Below are 17497 nucleotides of genomic sequence, written 5' to 3'. Positions count from 1 at the left end.
CACAACTTATCCTCTCCTTCAATCTTCACTCACACTGACCTGAGCAGCATAAAGGTTCCACAGTAGGTTTAAGATAAGAAACAGAACATGGCTTAGGCCTTAATCAGACATGAAGCTTCCTTAAAACTGATCTGATCAAACTGACTTAAAATCTTACTGGTTTAATACTTGATTACTAAGCTGTGAAGTGATCTCATGAATCTTCTAGACAATCTATTAATTTTTCCACACACCCCAGTCACTGATTCAAGGCACAGGAGGGTTAGGAAGGGTCGTCCATTCTCAGATCTCTCTTCAGAATTTTCTCTGAATTTTTCTTATGGTTTTCTTTCATATTTTCTCTCTTCTCTCTCTCTGATTTTTCTGAAAGTTTCTCTCTGATTTTCTTGTGGTTATGGACGACCAGAAGAGAGAAGGTGGTGTTTTATAACATAAGAATTTGCTTCAGGTGATTGTTTCACTCAGCACGAAGCAAGGCTGAGAAAGGACATGTGGAGAGCAACTTCAGCACTTCCAAACAACAAGCTGCTGTCCTTTCCCTCCCAAGAAGAAAGCTGCAAGCAGCTGGTGACAATCATGTGACTGAAATAATGAGCAAGCACAGCAAGCAGCTTGTGACTTGCATGTGCCCATTACTACATAAGCAAGCAAGCAGGAAGGTGCATGACATGTGACTTGATAAGTAAACAAGCATGCTGGCTTAGGAGGTTATGGCATTAGACGGGTCAAGATTATTAAGGAAGCTGGTTGATAATTCTGAATAATATTTCGACCAAATATTCCTTGTCCTTTGGCTCTTGGAAAATCTCGTTCAGCTTAATAAAAATTCGACCAAAATATATATAAGACTCGACCAAACTATCAAGGAAGGTCTTTCGACCACAAGACAGTCCCGTCGAGACATTAATTTATCGGGTCGATTTTTATTTAAATTCTGATCGATCAATCTTCAAACTGATCTTAAAGAGTTTTCTCGACCAAAATTATATCTTCTCATGAGGGTTATTACATCCGCTGTCCAAGAGTCCGTATCGAATGGCTCCGACCGAGATGGCCGAGCTAAAGAAGCAATTGGAAGAATTGCTTGACAAGGGGTTCATACGGACAAGTAGCTCCCCTTGGGGTGCACCAGTCCTCTTTGTGAAAAAGAAGGATGGTAGCATGCGTCTGTGCATCGACTATCGAGGGTTGAACAGGGTAACTGGGAAGAACAAATACCCGTTACCCAGGATAGACGAGCTGTTGGATCAGCTGAAAGGAGCTAAGTGGTTTTCTAAAATCGATTTGGCCTTGGGATATCATCAGATTCCTATAGAGCCAAACGACATTAGGAAGACAGCATTCAGGACCAGGTACGACCATTACGAGTTCGTAGTGATGCCGTTCGGTCTGACTAATGCACCTGCTGCATTCATGAAAATGATGAACAGCGTGTTCCAGGACTTCTTGGATGAATCAGTGATCATCTTCATTGATGATATCCTGATCTACTCCAAGGACGAGGAATCTCATCGGAAACATTTGAGAGCCGTGCTGGAACGATTACGAGAGCACAAATTTTTTGCTAAACTCAGCAAGTGCAGTGTTTGGCAAAAGAGTATTGGGTTCCTCGGTCATATTGTTTCTGACCAGGGCGTCACAGTGGATCCATAGAAGATCAGGGCAATCAAGGATTGGCCCCGACCACGCAGTGCCACAGAAGTTAGAAGCTTCCTAGGGCTGACAGGTTACTATAGAAAGTTTGTGCAGGGATTTGCAAGCTTGGCTCAACCTATGACACGGTTGACTGGGAAAGACGTTAAGTTCACATGGTCTGATGAGTGTACGAGATGTTTCTCTGCACTTAAGGATATGCTGACTAGCGCGCCCGTCCTGGTTCTTTCGAAGGCACACCAACCTTATGAAGTCTACACGGATGTGTCCATCACTGGACTCGGTTGCGTGTTGACTCAACATGGGAAGGTCATTGCCTAGGCGTCAAGGCAGCTGAAGAAACATGAGGGAAACTACCCCACCCATGATCTTGAAATGGCTGCGGTAGTATTCGCCTTAAAGTTTTGGCGATCATATTTATATGGGGCCAAAGTCCAGATACTTACGGACCATAAAAGTCTGAAGTATATATTCACCCAGCCTGAGTTAAACTTAAGGCAGAGGAGGTGGATGGAGTTCGTGGCCGACTACAACCTAGACATCACTTACTATCCAGGCAAGGCTAACCTTGTGGCCGACGCCTTGAGCCGAAAGCGAGAAGACGTCGTGGTCGGAAGCGGAACGGACGAGCCGGATGAGGTGGAACGCTTTGTTCGTTTAAATGCTTTGAACAGAACGGACAGACCACGGGGTTTAGAGGCGGCGAATAGAGCCGACCTGCTTACCCAGATCCGAGCGGCCCAAGATCAGGACGAGAACCTGAAGACGGTTGCTCGGAACGACCTGACTGAGTATCAAATCGCCAAGGACGGTATGATCTTAGTTCATGGTCGGATCAGCATACCCAATGATAGGAGTTTAAAGGACGAGATCTTTAGGGAAGCTCACAAGTCTAGATTCTCGATCCATCCTGGAGTGACAAAGATGTATCATAATCTCAGACAATACTATCATTGGATACGCATGAATGTTGATGTGGTCGAATGGGTGGCAAGTGTCCTACGTGTCAACTCGTCAAGGCCGAACAACAAGTTCCGAGTGGACTGCTTTAGAGCCTACCTATTCCGGAATGGAAGTGGGATCACATCAAGATGGATTTTGTGACAGGATTTCCCACGACTATGAATAGGAATGATGCTGTCTGGGTAATAGTTGATCGACTGACCAAGTCTGCCCACTTCCTGGCCATCAAAAAGACTGATGGAGTCGACCGGAATGTGAGTAAGTACATAGACGAGATTGTGAGGCTACATGGAGTACCCTCAAGTATAGTTTCGGATAGAGATTCGAGGTTCACTTCTCACTTCTGGCAAGCTTTTCAGAAAGCTTTAGGAACAAGAGTGAACATGAGTACGGCTTATCATCCCCAAACGGATGGGCAGTCGAAAATAACTACGGACGCAGGAGGATATGCTTCGAGCATGTGTTCTCGATTGGGGTGATTCCTGGGAACGGCATTTTCCGTTAGTGGAGTTCGCCTACAATAACAGCTTCCACTCCAGTATAGGCATGTCGCCATACGAAGCTCAGTATGGACGACCATGCAGGACACCGTTATGCTGCACCCAAGTGGGGGAGCGCAGCATGATAGGCCCCGAAATCGTGGAGGAAACCACGGAGAAGATCAAGTCCGTGCGGGACAAGATGAGGGCCGCACAGGACAGACAATAACATTACGCTGACAAATGAAGGAAAGAACTGGAGTTTGCAGTGGGTGATATGGTCTATCTCAAAATGATTACCATTAAAGGTAGAGTGCGGATTTCTTGTAGAAGGAAATTAGATCCAAGATACCAAGGTCCGTTCAGAGTCATAGAACGAGTGGGTAGTGTGGCATATAAGTTGGACTTACCATCCGAGATGGAAGCCTTCCATGACGTATTCCATGTCTCCCAACTCCGGAAGTGCTTGACGGATCGGACGTCTTAATACCAGAAATACCATCTGATCTAGGTACGAACCTAACTTTGGAAACAAGGCCGGTTCGGATCGTAGATAGGATGGAAAAAGCGCCTTGGACGGAATTTACCGCCTGATTGGGGCTGCATTCCCAAACAACCCGACTCGTAGACAGCGCCTAGTGGTGCGACAGGGTCCAGGCACGACAAGGCTCTCACCCTCTCTGGTGCCCCTTTCCAGGGAACTTGGGCCTGGTCCATCGCTGAGGACGCTTCTCCAGACTACAATTCGAACGCCAAAGACGTCCGATTTTTAAGCTGGGCTTTTCCCGGTTCGCTCGCCGTTACTAAGGGAATCCTTGTTTGTTTCTTTTCCTCCGCTTAAACTCAGCGGGTGATCCCGCCTTACCTGGGGTCGCGTTGAGGACTTCGGGTCATCAATACCTTTTGGACCGGAACGTCTGACTATATGATGAGAATTGAATTCACCAGCGCATGTCAAGATGCTCCTGGCTTCGTTAGCTCAGATTTTGGCCAACCGCATGCGGTAACACACGGGAGATCAGCTTCCGTCCCATATCCTCAAGAGGATGGGGGTACGATGATTTGTGATACTCAGGCAGACGTGCCCTCGGCCAGAAGGCTTGGGGCGCAACTTGCGTTTAAAGACTCAATGGTTCACGGGATTCTACAATTCACACCAAGTATCGCATTTTGCTACGTTCTTCATCGATGCGAGAGCCGAGATATCCATTGCCGAGAGTTGTTTTAGACTTTACATTGCAGCACTGCTTCCGAACAAACACCGTCTCCAGGTTGGCGAAAGCAGGCTGTTTAGTTGCATTTTCCTTGACACTTTTCGTGCTGGGGTTTGGTGATATCCGGAAGCTATGCGTACGATCCAACCAAAACTGAAGTCTTGGGCATGGATGAACGCATAACCACGGAATCGGTAGGCACAATAAGAAACCGGCCTACCGAGAGTGATGATTCATCGTTCTCAGGTCGTTCTATTTCCAGGGTACGACAATGATCCTTCTGCAGGTTCACCTATGGAAACCTTGTTACGACATCTCCTTCCTCTAAATGATAAGGTTTAGTGGACTTCTCGCGACGTCGCAGGCGGCGAACCACCCACTTCGCCATGATCCGAACACTTCACCGGATCATTCAATCGGTAGGAGCGATGGGCGGTGTGTACAACGGGCAGGGACATAGTCAACGCGAGCTGATGACTCGCGCTTACTAGGAATTCCTCGTTGATGACCAAAAATTGCAATGATCTATCCCCATCACGATGAAATTTGAAAGATTACCCGGGCCTGTTGGCCAAGGTGTGAACTCGTTGAATACATCAGTGTAGCGCGCGTGCGGCCCAGAACATCAAAGGGCATCACAGACCTGTTATTGCCTCAAACTTCCTTGGCCTAAACGGCCATAGTCCCTCTAAGAGGCCGGTCGTGAAGGGATGCCTCCACGTAGCTAGTTAGCAGGCTGATGTCTCGTTCTTTAATGGAGTTAACCAGAGAAATTGCTCCACCAACTAAGAACGACCATGCACCACCACCCATAGAATCAGGAAAGAGCTCTCACTCGGTCAATCCTTACTATGTCTGAACCTGGTAAGTTTCCCCATGTTGAATCAAATTAAGCCGCAGGCTCCACTCCTGGTGGTGCCCTTCCGTCAATTCCTTTAAGTTTCCCCATGTTGAATCATATCAGCACGGTTTGTCTAAGCCAAGGTAGAGTCGCAAGGTCTGACCTGTTGCTAAGCCTTCCGGATTAGGCTTGAGGCTTACTCGGCCGATTGGATCCAGGCCTAAGGCTGGATCAGGTAAGGGAGTCCGTTGGGCCATTGAGCCTGACTCCATTGGCCGGTCGCACCTAGATTCTATCCGGTTAGACGGATTGGTCTTTGGGGACGATCCAGATCTGTTCGTGTGTTCTGTTTATCTATTCTGGACTGTCTATCTGATTCTAAGTCAAGGGGTGGTTGGTTGAATGACTTAGGATACGGTAGGTAGGTTCATACGTTTTATGATTATGTTGACTGAGGTTTATCTAAGTTCTAGGAACCAAGCCAAGCATTATAGAATCAATCCGTTCTATTCTCGGTTATGATTAATGCTTATCTGGTTGTGGTTTCAGGAACTAAGGATGGTTCTGGTCAAGCCAAGGAGCCGTGAAGGCTCGGTCAGTGAGAGGCTGTATAACGTGTGGTTAGATGATGCTAGGGATGAACTAGTGATTGTCTATGAGACTGTTAAGAAGTTGTGTATTGAATCTCGTGTTTCTAAGTAATACAAAGTTTATACATTATTATTCTGCTGTGCAATCTATCCCTTTGTTTATGAACTGATATCTTGCATATTTGCATTGTTTTATCCATTCATCCATGAGCATTTTCATCATATAGATTAGGATTCAGACATGTTTAGGTTGCATTTTGCATACATGAGTCTCTATTAGGTACTGGAGTACCACATGAGGTTATTTGGAGCTCAAAAGAGGTGAAAAGAGTGATCTTTGGACGAGCACAGCCGGAGCGACCTTTCGGAGCGACGGCATGAGGTCGCTGTGCACCACATCCCGGAGCGACTCATCCAGAGCGACTGCACAAGGTCGCTCGCGTTTTCACGTCTGGAGACACACATTTACACCTCGGAGCGACCTTCCAGAGCGACGTGCTGAAGTCGCTCCCGAAGCTCAGAGCGACCATACCAGAGCGACAGGGAGAAGTCGCTCGCGTTTTCATCACCCGGAGATGCTCAGAACGAGCCCGGAGCGACCTCTCGCAGCGACACAGCGAGGTCGCTCCCGAAGCCTGGAGCGACTTGTCGGAGCGACGGGCTGAGGTCGCTCCGTGTTTTGTTTCTGCTCGAACTTGTGATTTCTCAAGGGCATTTTGGTCATTTCATTATGCACGTTTTTATTTTCTAAACCTATGTTTTAAACATCTTTTGTAGCGACCAGTGGCAGATTATCTTTTATCTTTTGATCTATTGAGAAATACACAAGAATCTCTTGGATTTTGATTGTTATGTTCTTGTGTTATTGTTGATTTCTTATCTATTTCTCTACATGATTAATCTGAAATCCAATATGGGTTTAAGAGGAATCATGGAGATTAGTGAGTAATCACCTTTTGAATTCATGGGTTAGGGAGATTAAGGGTGATTAGGTTAGTTCTAGGATGTTTTAGTGTAGATCATTCATATTTCCTTGCTAGTAGAGTAATCATAATGCATCTTCTGAGTTGGCCACTCAGTTGTTGATCCTTAGGCATTTCTCACCCGAAAGGTGTTCGATGAAATGCCCGAGACAACTCTCCTAGGCTTTTAGTATACTTTGCCAAAGACATTTGTTGTTAAAGATGCTAAGATAGCTAATAGACTTGTTAGTAATGATTGCTTTCATATTATTCAACCAAAGACATTTGATGTTTGAGATATGTTAGCAAATGAGCATTCATCTAGACATAGAGCTTGTTTAGAATTGTGTCTAGGCTTAAGGTTGATTGTTTGATTGATCATTTGCCATCCTTAGTTCGATACTTGATCACCCAAGGTCTAATCCCTATACCCATGAGTTCTCTTTTCCTTTAGTCAAAAAAGTATCATTCTGTTATTGCTTTCTAGTTTTAGTCATAGTTTAAAACCCTTCTAAATCATTGGTTGCACTTAGATTAAGTGAGTACTTGCATTCTCAGTGCTTTGATATCCCTCAGAACTGGTTCGACAATCATTTATACTACAACATTTGTCTTAGGAGCCTTGAAAACTCCTAACATCAAATTGGCGCCGTTGCCAAATTCTGAGTAGATTTAAACATTGAGATTTAGTCACTTGCTTGAGACTAAGTCATTTTTATTTTCTTTTGTTACTGATTCTTCTTCACCTCCCTTTAATCTACAGGTGTATGCACTTGAGGAGCAGGGGTCCATCAAACCTAGTTCCAAGAGCTGCAGATATCAGAGCTTTAGAGAGAGAGTGTGCTAGAAAGAGAAGAGAAGAAGAGCAACAGGCTCACTTGCAGAGATTGGATACTGATATGGGAGACATACCTCAAAACCAACAGCGAGCAGCGCGACCTATTGGCACTTATGACCGCCCCAACATTCATGGTCATAGATTGGGAATCCGAGCACCAGCTGTAGCAGCCAACAACTTTGAGATCAAATCAGGACTCCTCAATGTGATCGAGAACAACAAGTATCATGGCTTGGCTCTAGAGGATCCATTTGATCACTTGGACAGGTTCGACAGCTACTGTGGGTTGTCAAAAACCAATGGTGTGTCCGAAGATGCCTTAAAGCTCAAGCTATTCCCTTTCTCTTTGGGGATAAAGCACGTCAGTGGGAGAAGTCTCTACCCAGCGACTCCATCACCACTTGGGATGACTGCAAGAAAGCATTCTTGGAGAAGTTCTTCTCTACTTCAAGAACTGCTAAGCTGAGAAACGAGATTTCCAGCTTTCAACAGAAGAACTTGGAAGGCTTCAGTGAAGCCTGGGAGAGATTCAAGGGCTACCAAGCTCAATGCCCACACCATGGCTTTTCTAAGGAGAGCTTGCTGAGCACATTCTACCGTGGTGCTCTTCCTAAGTACAGAGCCAGACTGGATACAGCTAGCAATGGGTTTTTCTTGGGGAGAACTGAGGAGGATGCAGAAGAGCTGGTTGACAACATGGTAAAGAGTGATGCAGTCTACAGTGGAGACCACGACAGAGGCAGTAGAACAGATGATAAGCAGACGAGGAAAGAGATCAAAGCTTTGGAAGACAAGATCGACCTTCTCATTGCTGAAAAAGCCACCCAAGAGCAGCTGAAGTTTGTTGGTAACTCCAGGCAGGAAGATCCACTTGCTGTCAATGAGGTTGAGGGTTTGGAAGGTCAGGAAGAGTTGTGCTTCATCAACAACAATGGTAGCTGGTACAAAAAGGAGCCCAACTTTCAGTACAACAACTACCAACAGAAATCCTATCCCAACAACCAACAGAGTGGTTATCCGCCTAGAAACAACCAGCAAGGCAGCTATCAGCCTCAGCAAAACCCCTCGTCTGGCTCCTCTGCTCCTCAAGAGAGCAGCACTGATACCTTACTGAAACAAATCTTGGAGTCTCAGACTAGAAGTGAGAAGCATGTTGGTTATGAGTTGAAGAACCTTCATACCAAGATTGATGGGAGCTACAATGAGCTCAACAACAAATTCTCTCACCTTGCTTCTACAGTCAGGAATTTAGAGAATCAGTTTGCTTCCATGAACACTCACCAGAATCGCCAGCAAGGATCTCTACCTGGAAAGTCTGACCAAAACCCCAAGGAGGCCAAAGCTATCACCCTTAGGAGTGGTAAACAGTTACCTCCTAAAACCCTCACCAAGGATGCTGAGAAACTAGGTGAGGGGGTTGCCATCAACATAGATGATGAAGTGGTGATTGTTGATGAGAAGATCAATGACGAGATCTTGGAAAAGATAGTAGAAGCCAAAGGTAAAGGAAAGGTTGGGGAAGAGAAGAAGACAGTAAAAGATGGTGAAGTTGTTACTCCAGCAAGTGAAAGTTCTTTTGTTCCTCCTCCCTATGAACCCAAACTACCATTCCCTGGTAGATTCAAGAGGCAGCTGCTAGAGAAATACAAGGCTCTGTTTGAGAAGCAAATGAGTGAAGCTCAGGTTGCAATGCCCATCATCGATGCTTTTATGTTGATTCCTCAATACAGCAAGTTCTTGAAAGATGCTGTAGCTGCAAAGAAGAAGGAGATGGAAGGCATGATGATTCTTACCCATGAGTGCAATGCCATCATCCAGAGGCTTGATGCTTCAGAGAAATTAGAGGATCCAGGAAGCTTCACACTACCTTGTGCTCTTGGACCTATGGTATTTGAGAAAAGTCTCTGCGATTTGGGAGCTAGTGTCAGCTTGATGCCTTTGTCTGTTGCAAAGAAGCTTGGATTCACCCAGTTCAAGAAGTGTAGACTCTCTCTGGTGTTAGCTGATCGTTCAGTGAAGTATCCTGTGGGCATCTTAGAGGACCTCCCTGTGAAGATTGGAAGGTATGAGATACCTACAGATTTTGTGGTGCTTGAGATGGGTGAGGAGGCTCAAGATCCATTGATTCTAGGAAGACCATTCTTAGCTACAGCAGGAGCTATTGTTAATGTGAAGGAAGGCACGATTGATCTCCATTTGGGTAAAGAGAACATCCTCCACTTTGACATCAAGAGGAAAATGAGGAAACCAACTGTGTTCGGGCAAGCCTTCTACATTGAAGAGATGGACACTCCTGCTGATGAGCACCTTGAAGAGTTACCACCTGAGGACGACGAGGAGGGATCATCTCCCTCTACTCATTCCCCATAGAAGGTAACCCATCACACTCCCCTGTATATACCATTTTATTTTTGCATATTAGTCTTCTTTTCGGTATCTCTCTCTCTACTTGACAACACAGAGACTGTGTAACTCAAGTTTGGGGGAGGTACCAAGTATTTGATCATGTTTGCTTTGATGTTGTTTCATTGAGTCATGCATTGCATACCTATTTGCATATAAAAAAAAAAAATCAATCATTTAGTTTGCATCATTTGCATTTCTAGGAGAGTCTAGAGCATATAGGTTGCATTCACATGCATTGGGAGCAATGATTTTAAATGCCTTGTAAAGAACACTACGTTGCACCTGAGTAGCTTTTGCACCTCTCAAAAAGACTTGTATGTTTCGAGCCTTGAAAACTCTTCCTGAAACTTGTTGATTGCTGAAACTCAGTCTTTGAAGCCAACTACAACCTTATTTGAACTGAACGAACTTAATGCTTCTTGCTCATGGTCCCTTGTGTACTGAGTCATGGCTATACACACTTGAGTTGTCACATCTTTTATACCAATCTTTTTTTGACAAACTCTAGTGGTAGACCACTCCCAAAACCTTTTCCTCCTTTTAAGCTTTCATTGTTTGATGAGTGAGGCCTTTTTCGGAAAGTCTTACATGTGCATAATGTTGAGAGTATCGGGAACGACAATGCTTGATCTTCATTCTTGCTAGATTGGATACTCTATTGTCTAGCTATAGGTGGGGGTGAGTGTTGTGATTATGATTTGGGAGAAATGAAAAAGGAAAAAGAATAGACTCTTTGTGCTTAAGTGAATTGATTTTCTGGGATAAGTAGAGAACCTCTAGCTCTAGTTTTGAAAAGTCTTGGCCCCCAACCTAAAAAAAAAAAAAAAAAAAAAAAAAAAAAAAAGAAATCGAAAAAAAAAAAAAAGAAAAGAAAGAAAAGGGGGCTAGCAAAGTTGTTAGGAGCTAAGAAATGTTTTGAGGTTGTAGAAAAATCCCTTGTAGATTTCAAAAAGAAAGAGTTAAAGTTCTTAAGATCTTTTGGTGAGAGATGTGAGTTGGGTTTGACATTTGGGAATGATTGTGTAATGATATGTTTGGGAAAAGGGTAGAACAATGGAGATTGAGCATTGTATGCATGAGTTGGTCCCTTTCTTAGATATATTATGTGCAATGTCAAGGCTACTTGTTTTGAGAGTAAACCACCTTAAAGATCATATGTTTTGAACCTCTTGAATCACTTGAATAAAAGCCTTCCCTTACCCAACCAAATGACTTGGACCAACTGACCATTTGCAAGAATTCACCTGATGTTTTGTGCTTAATGAATGTGAGAGTTGGTTGATTTGAATGTGTGGATGCTTGATGATGAGTGTAAGAACAAAAAGAGTTAAGATAGGCCTAGAGAAGCTAGAGTGTAATAAGAGAGTGTGCTAGTTGTGTTTCTTTTGGCTATGTGCTCCCACCTTCAACCTCTCTTCCTATGAGTTCTAGAAAGTTCACTTGTGGACAAGTAAAAGAACAAGTTTGGGGGAGTTGATATCTTGCATATTTGCATTGTTTTATCCATTCATCCATGAGCATTTTCATCATATAGATTAGGATTCAGACATGTTTAGGTTGCATTTTGCATACATGAGTCTCTATTAGGTACTGGAGTACCACATGAGGTTATTTGGAGCTCAAAAGAGGTGAAAAGAGTGATCTTTGGACGAGCACAGCCGGAGCGACCTTCGGAGCGACGGCATGAGGTCGCTGTGCACCACATCCCGGAGCGACTCATCCAGAGCGACTGCACAAGGTCGCTCGCGTTTTCACGTCTGGAGACACACATTTACACCTCGGAGCGACCTTCCAGAGCGACGTGCTGAAGTCGCTCCCGAAGCTCAGAGCGACCATACCAGAGCGACAGGGAGAAGTCGCTCGCGTTTTCATCACCCGGAGATGCTCAGAACGAGCCCGGAGCGACCTCTCGCAGCGACACAGCGAGGTCGCTCCCGAAGCCTGGAGCGACTTGTCGGAGCGACGGGCTGAGGTCGCTCCGTGTTTTGTTTCTGCTCGAACTTGTGATTTCTCAAGGGCATTTTGGTCATTTCATTATGCACGTTTTTATTTTCTAAACCTATGTTTTAAACATCTTTTGTAGCGACCAGTGGCAGATTATCTTTTATCTTTTGATCTATTGAGAAATACACAAGAATCTCTTGGATTTTGATTGTTATGTTCTTGTGTTATTGTTGATTTCTTATCTATTTCTCTACATGATTAATCTGAAATCCAATATGGGTTTAAGAGGAATCATGGAGATTAGTGAGTAATCACCTTTTGAATTCATGGGTTAGGGAGATTAAGGGTGATTAGGTTAGTTCTAGGATGTTTTAGTGTAGATCATTCATATTTCCTTGCTAGTAGAGTAATCATAATGCATCTTCTGAGTTGGCCACTCAGTTGTTGATCCTTAGGCATTTCTCACCCGAAAGGTGTTCGATGAAATGCCCGAGACAACTCTCCTAGGCTTTTAGTATACTTTGCCAAAGACATTTGTTGTTAAAGATGCTAAGATAGCTAATAGACTTGTTAGTAATGATTGCTTTCATATTATTCAACCAAAGACATTTGATGTTTGAGATATGTTAGCAAATGAGCATTCATCTAGACATAGAGCTTGTTTAGAATTGTGTCTAGGCTTAAGGTTGATTGTTTGATTGATCATTTGCCATCCTTAGTTCGATACTTGATCACCCAAGGTCTAATCCCTATACCCATGAGTTCTCTTTTCCTTTAGTCAAAAAAGTATCATTCTGTTATTGCTTTCTAGTTTTAGTCATAGTTTAAAACCCTTCTAAATCATTGGTTGCACTTAGATTAAGTGAGTACTTGCATTCTCAGTGCTTTGATATCCCTCAGAACTGGTTCGACAATCATTTATACTACAACATTTGTCTTAGGAGCCTTGAAAACTCCTAACATCATGAACCTCATATTCGAATATGACTTAGTAAAGAAAAGACTTAGAATGAATCAGACAAGCAAAGAAATTAATAAGTAAGCATTCGTATCCAGTTGGGTCGAGAGACCAGGAATGGGTCTTACACTCATGAAGCGCATATAAATCAATTACTTTATTGATTCGAGAAATATCCATACATTGATATAATTCGAGACCGGTCCCGGCCTAATGCCAAAACGAGTCAACTAAACATAAATCCACAATACCGTTTACAAAAGGCATGAAAATCTACATCGGCGGTCCTAACGTCCAACACCATGTTATCCGATCATCCTTACCTAAGCTACCTGCAAAAAGGACAACGGAGTTGGATGAGTAACCTAATGTTACTCAGTGAATTATGATCCCGAACTAACAAATACAACCCCTCTCTATCCCACCCCAAACAATCTAAAGCGAGAGGTTCACCTAACAACAAATCAATCCAATTCAATAGATAACCAATATAAGAAATACGCAGCAGATAATAATAACTATATAACTAACGATATGAAATTATAACCGCTAATAACTAGCTAACCACTTAACCTCAAACTCAACTCAATCTAGGGTTCAACAACCCTCTACAGTAACTACACTATAACTAGGGCCCTTTATGACTTAGTGTTCCTCCTCTATCCTCGGGAATATCCTATCTCCCTGCCACAAAGGCCAGAAGAAGGAACTTTCAATCGAACGTGGCCCACAGTATGTTCGGGCCACTGCTGGTTTTCACACGACGGTTACGGCCCACAGTACGTTCGGGTCACCGCAAGACAGCCCACAGTACGTTCGGGTCACTGCCAGTCACTACCCCATCGGGCAACCACTCAACCATAGGCCATGACCCCGTCTCTCTGAGTGTTCTCGATCCAGCGAATAAGGGGTTTCCTTAAACCTACTGGGTACGCGGTTGAGGAAACACTAAGTCCTTGGTGGGTTACACACAAGCTATATGGCATCACACTCTAACTCTACAACACTAACAACAACATCATCACTAAGGCCATGCGATCCGTCGAGTTATCATGAATCATCAGAACAATGGGCAAAGCTCGCGTCGACCTTTTATCTAATAAATGCATCCCTTCCAAAAGTCAGGGTTTGTTGCACGTATTAGCTCTAGAATTACTACGGTTATCCGAGTAGTAGTTACCACCAAACAAACTATAACTGATTTAATGAGCCATGCGCAGTTTCACAGTCTGAATTCGTTCATACTTACACATGCATGGCTTAATATTTGAGACAATCATATGACTACTGGCAGGCCCTTCCCGTGGACAGTTTGGGTGATTTTGGCCAACGTGGGCTGTCTGTTCAGTACACACAGGATGTCCGTGTGTGTCTGCCAGCACACACATGACGTCCGTGACTGTCCGTCAGCACACACAGGACGTCAGTGGCTGTCCGTGTGTGTCTGTCACCGCACACACGACGTCCATGGCTGTCCATCAGTACACATATCAGCACGCTGGTCCTTGGACTCAGCACGCTGGCCCTTCCCGTGGACTGTTCGGGTGATTTTGGCCCACGTGGGCTGTCTGTTCAGTACACACAGGACTTCCGTGGGTGTCCGTCAGCACACACAGGACGTCCGTGTGTGTCCGTCAGCACACACAGGACGTTTGTGTATGTCCGTCAGCACACACAGGACGTCTGTGGCTGTCCGTGTGTGGCCGTCAGCGCACACAGGACGTCCTTGGCTGTCCATCTGTACACATATCAGCACGTTGGTCCTTGGACTCAGCACGCTGACCCTTCTCGGGGACTGTTCAGGTGATTTTGGCCCACGTGGGCTGTCTGTTCCGTACACACAGGACATCCGTGGGTGTCCGCCAGCAGACAAAGGACATCTGTGGCTGTCCGAGTGTGTCCGTCTGTGTCTGACTGTGTCCGTCAGCACACACAAGACGTTCGTGGCTGTCCATCAGTACACATATCAGCACCTTGATCCTTGAACTCAGCACACTGGCCCTTCCCGTGCACTGTTCGAGTGATTCTGGCCCATGTGGGCTGTCTGTTCAGTACACACAGGACATCCGTGTGTCTCCGCCAGCACACACAGGACGTCTGTGGCTGTCCATCAGTACACATATCAGCACGTTGGTCCTTGGACTCAGCACGCTGGCCCTTCCTGTGGACTGTTCGGGTGATTTTGGCCCACGTGGGCTGTCTGTTCAGTACACACAGGACGTCTGTGAGTGTCCGTCAGCACACACAAGACGTTTGTGTGTGTCCGTCAGCACACACAGGACGTTCGTGTCTGTCCGTCAGCACACACAGGACGTATGTGGCTGTCCGTGTGTGTCCGTGTGTGTCCGTCAATACACACAGGCCGTCCGTGGCTGTCCGTGGCTGTCCATCAGTACACATATCAGCACGTTGGTCCTTGGACTCAGCATGCTGGCCCTTCCGGTGGACTGTTTGGGTGATTTTGGCCCACTTGGGCTGTCTGTTCAGTACACACATGACGTCCGTGGGTGTCCACCAGCACACACAGGACGTCCGTGGCTGTCCGTCATCACACACAGGACGTTCGTGGCTGTCTGTGTGTGTCCGTGTGTGTCCGTCAGCACACACAAACATCCGTGGGTGTCCGTCAGCACACACAGGACGTCCATGTGTGTCCGTCAGCACACACAGGACATCTGTGGCTGTCCGTGTCTGTCCGTCAGCACACACAGGACGTCCGTGGCTGTCCATCAGTACACATATCAGCACGTTGGTCCTTGGACTCAGCACGCTGGCCCATCCTGTGGACTGTTTGGGTGATTTTGGCCCACGTGGGCTGCCTGTTCAGTACACACAGGACTTCTGTTGGTGTCCACCAGCACACACAGGACGTTCGTGGCTGTTCGTGCCTGTCCGTCAGTACATGCAGGACGTCTGTGGCTGTCTGTGTGTGTCCGTGTGTGTCCGTCAGCAGACACACAGGACATCTGTGGCTATCCATCAGTACACATATCAGCACGCTGATCCTTGGACTCAGCACGCTGGCCCTTCCTATGGACTGTTCGGGTGATTTTGGCCCACGTGGGCTGTCTGTTCAGTACACACAGGACATCCGTGGGTGTCTGTCAACACACACAGGACGTCCGTGTGTGTCCGCCACCACACTGCGGACGTCCGTGGCTGTTCATGTGTGTCCGTGTGTGTCCGTCAGCACACACAGGACGTCCGTGGCTGTCTATCAGTACACATATCAGCACGTTGGTCCTTAGACTCAGCACGCTGACCCTTCCCATGGACTGTTCGGGTGATTTTGGCCCATGCGGGCTGTCTGTTCAGTACACACAGGACGTCCGTGGGTGAACGCCAGCACACACAGGACGTCAGTGGCTGTCCGTGTCTGTCCGTCAGCACACACAGGACGTCTGTGGCTGTCCGTGTGTGTCCGTGTGTGTCTGTGTGTGTCCGTCAGCACACAAAGGCCGTCCGTGGCTGTCCATCAGTACAGATATCAGCACGCTGGTCCTTTGACTCAGCACGCAGGCCCTTCCCGTGGACTGTTTGGGTTATTTTGGCCAACGTGGGCTGTCTGTTCAGTACACACAGGACGTCCGTGGGTGTCTGCCAGCACACACAGGACGTCCGTGGCTGTCAGTCAGCACACACAGAACGTCTGTGGCTGTCCGTCAGTGCACATATCAGCACGCTGGTCCTTGGACTCAGCACGCTGGTCCTTGGACTCAGCACGCTGGCCCTTCCCGTGGACTGTTCGGGTGATTTTGGCCCATGTGGGCTGTCTGTTCAGTACACACAGGACGTCCGTGGGTGTCCGTCAGCACACACAGGACGTCCGTGTGTGTCCGTCAGCACACACAGGACGTTTGTGTATGTCCGTCAGCACACACAGGACGTCTGTGGCTGTCCGTGTGTGGTCGTCAGCACACACAGGACGTCCTTGGCTGTCCATCTGTACACATATCAGCACGTTGGTCCTTGGACTCAGCACGCTGACCCTTCTCGGGGACTGTTCGGGTGATTTTGGCCCACGTGGGCTGTCTGTTCCGTACACACAGGACATCCGTGGGTGTCCGCCAGCACACAAAGGACATCTGTGGCTGTCCGAGTGTGTCCGTCTGTGTCTGACTGTGTCCGTCAGCACACACAAGACGTTCGTGGCTGTCCATCAGTACACATATCAGCACCTTGATCCTTGAACTCAGCACACTGGCCCTTCCCGTGCACTGTTCGAGTGATTCTGGCCCATGTGGGCTGTCTGTTCAGTACACACAGGACGTCCGTGGGTCTCCGCCAGCACACACAGGACGTCTGTGGCTGTCCATCAGTACACATATCAGCACGTTGGTCCTTGGACTCAGCACGCTGGCCCTTCCTGTGGACTGTTTGGGTGATTTTGGCCCACGTGGGCTGTCTGTTCAGTACACACAGGACTTCTGTTGGTGTCCACCAGCACACACAGGACGTTCATGGCTGTCCGTGCCTGTCCGTCAGTACATGCAGGACGTCTGTGGCTGTCTGTGTGTGTCTGTGTGTGTCCGTCAGCAGACACACAGGACATCTGTGGCTATCCATCAGTACACATATCAGCACGCTGATCCTTGGACTCAGCACGCTGGCCCTTCCCATGGACTGTTCGGGTGATTTTGGCCCACGTG

General features: G+C 46.5%; 2 non-coding genes across 2 annotated transcripts; both read right to left on the bottom strand.

The window, feature by feature from the left end:
- Window positions 1-4160: 4160 nt before the first annotated feature.
- LOC125596739 lies at window positions 4161-4316 on the bottom strand. Its single transcript, XR_007331222.1, has one exon. It is a non-coding gene; the product is annotated as a 5.8S ribosomal RNA (ribosomal RNA).
- Window positions 4317-7999: 3683 nt separating this feature from the next.
- On the bottom strand, window positions 8000-8106 carry LOC125596740. Its single transcript, XR_007331223.1, has one exon. It is a non-coding gene; the product is annotated as a small nucleolar RNA R71 (small nucleolar RNA).
- Between the last annotated feature and the right edge of the window lie 9391 nt (window positions 8107-17497).

This window comes from Brassica napus, unplaced genomic scaffold (genome assembly GCF_020379485.1).
Source record: "Brassica napus cultivar Da-Ae unplaced genomic scaffold, Da-Ae ScsIHWf_1270;HRSCAF=1814, whole genome shotgun sequence".
Lineage (NCBI taxonomy): Eukaryota > Viridiplantae > Streptophyta > Magnoliopsida > Brassicales > Brassicaceae > Brassica > Brassica napus.
Note: the sequence above shows the minus strand (reverse complement) of the source record. Positions and strands in the feature narration are given on the sequence as shown.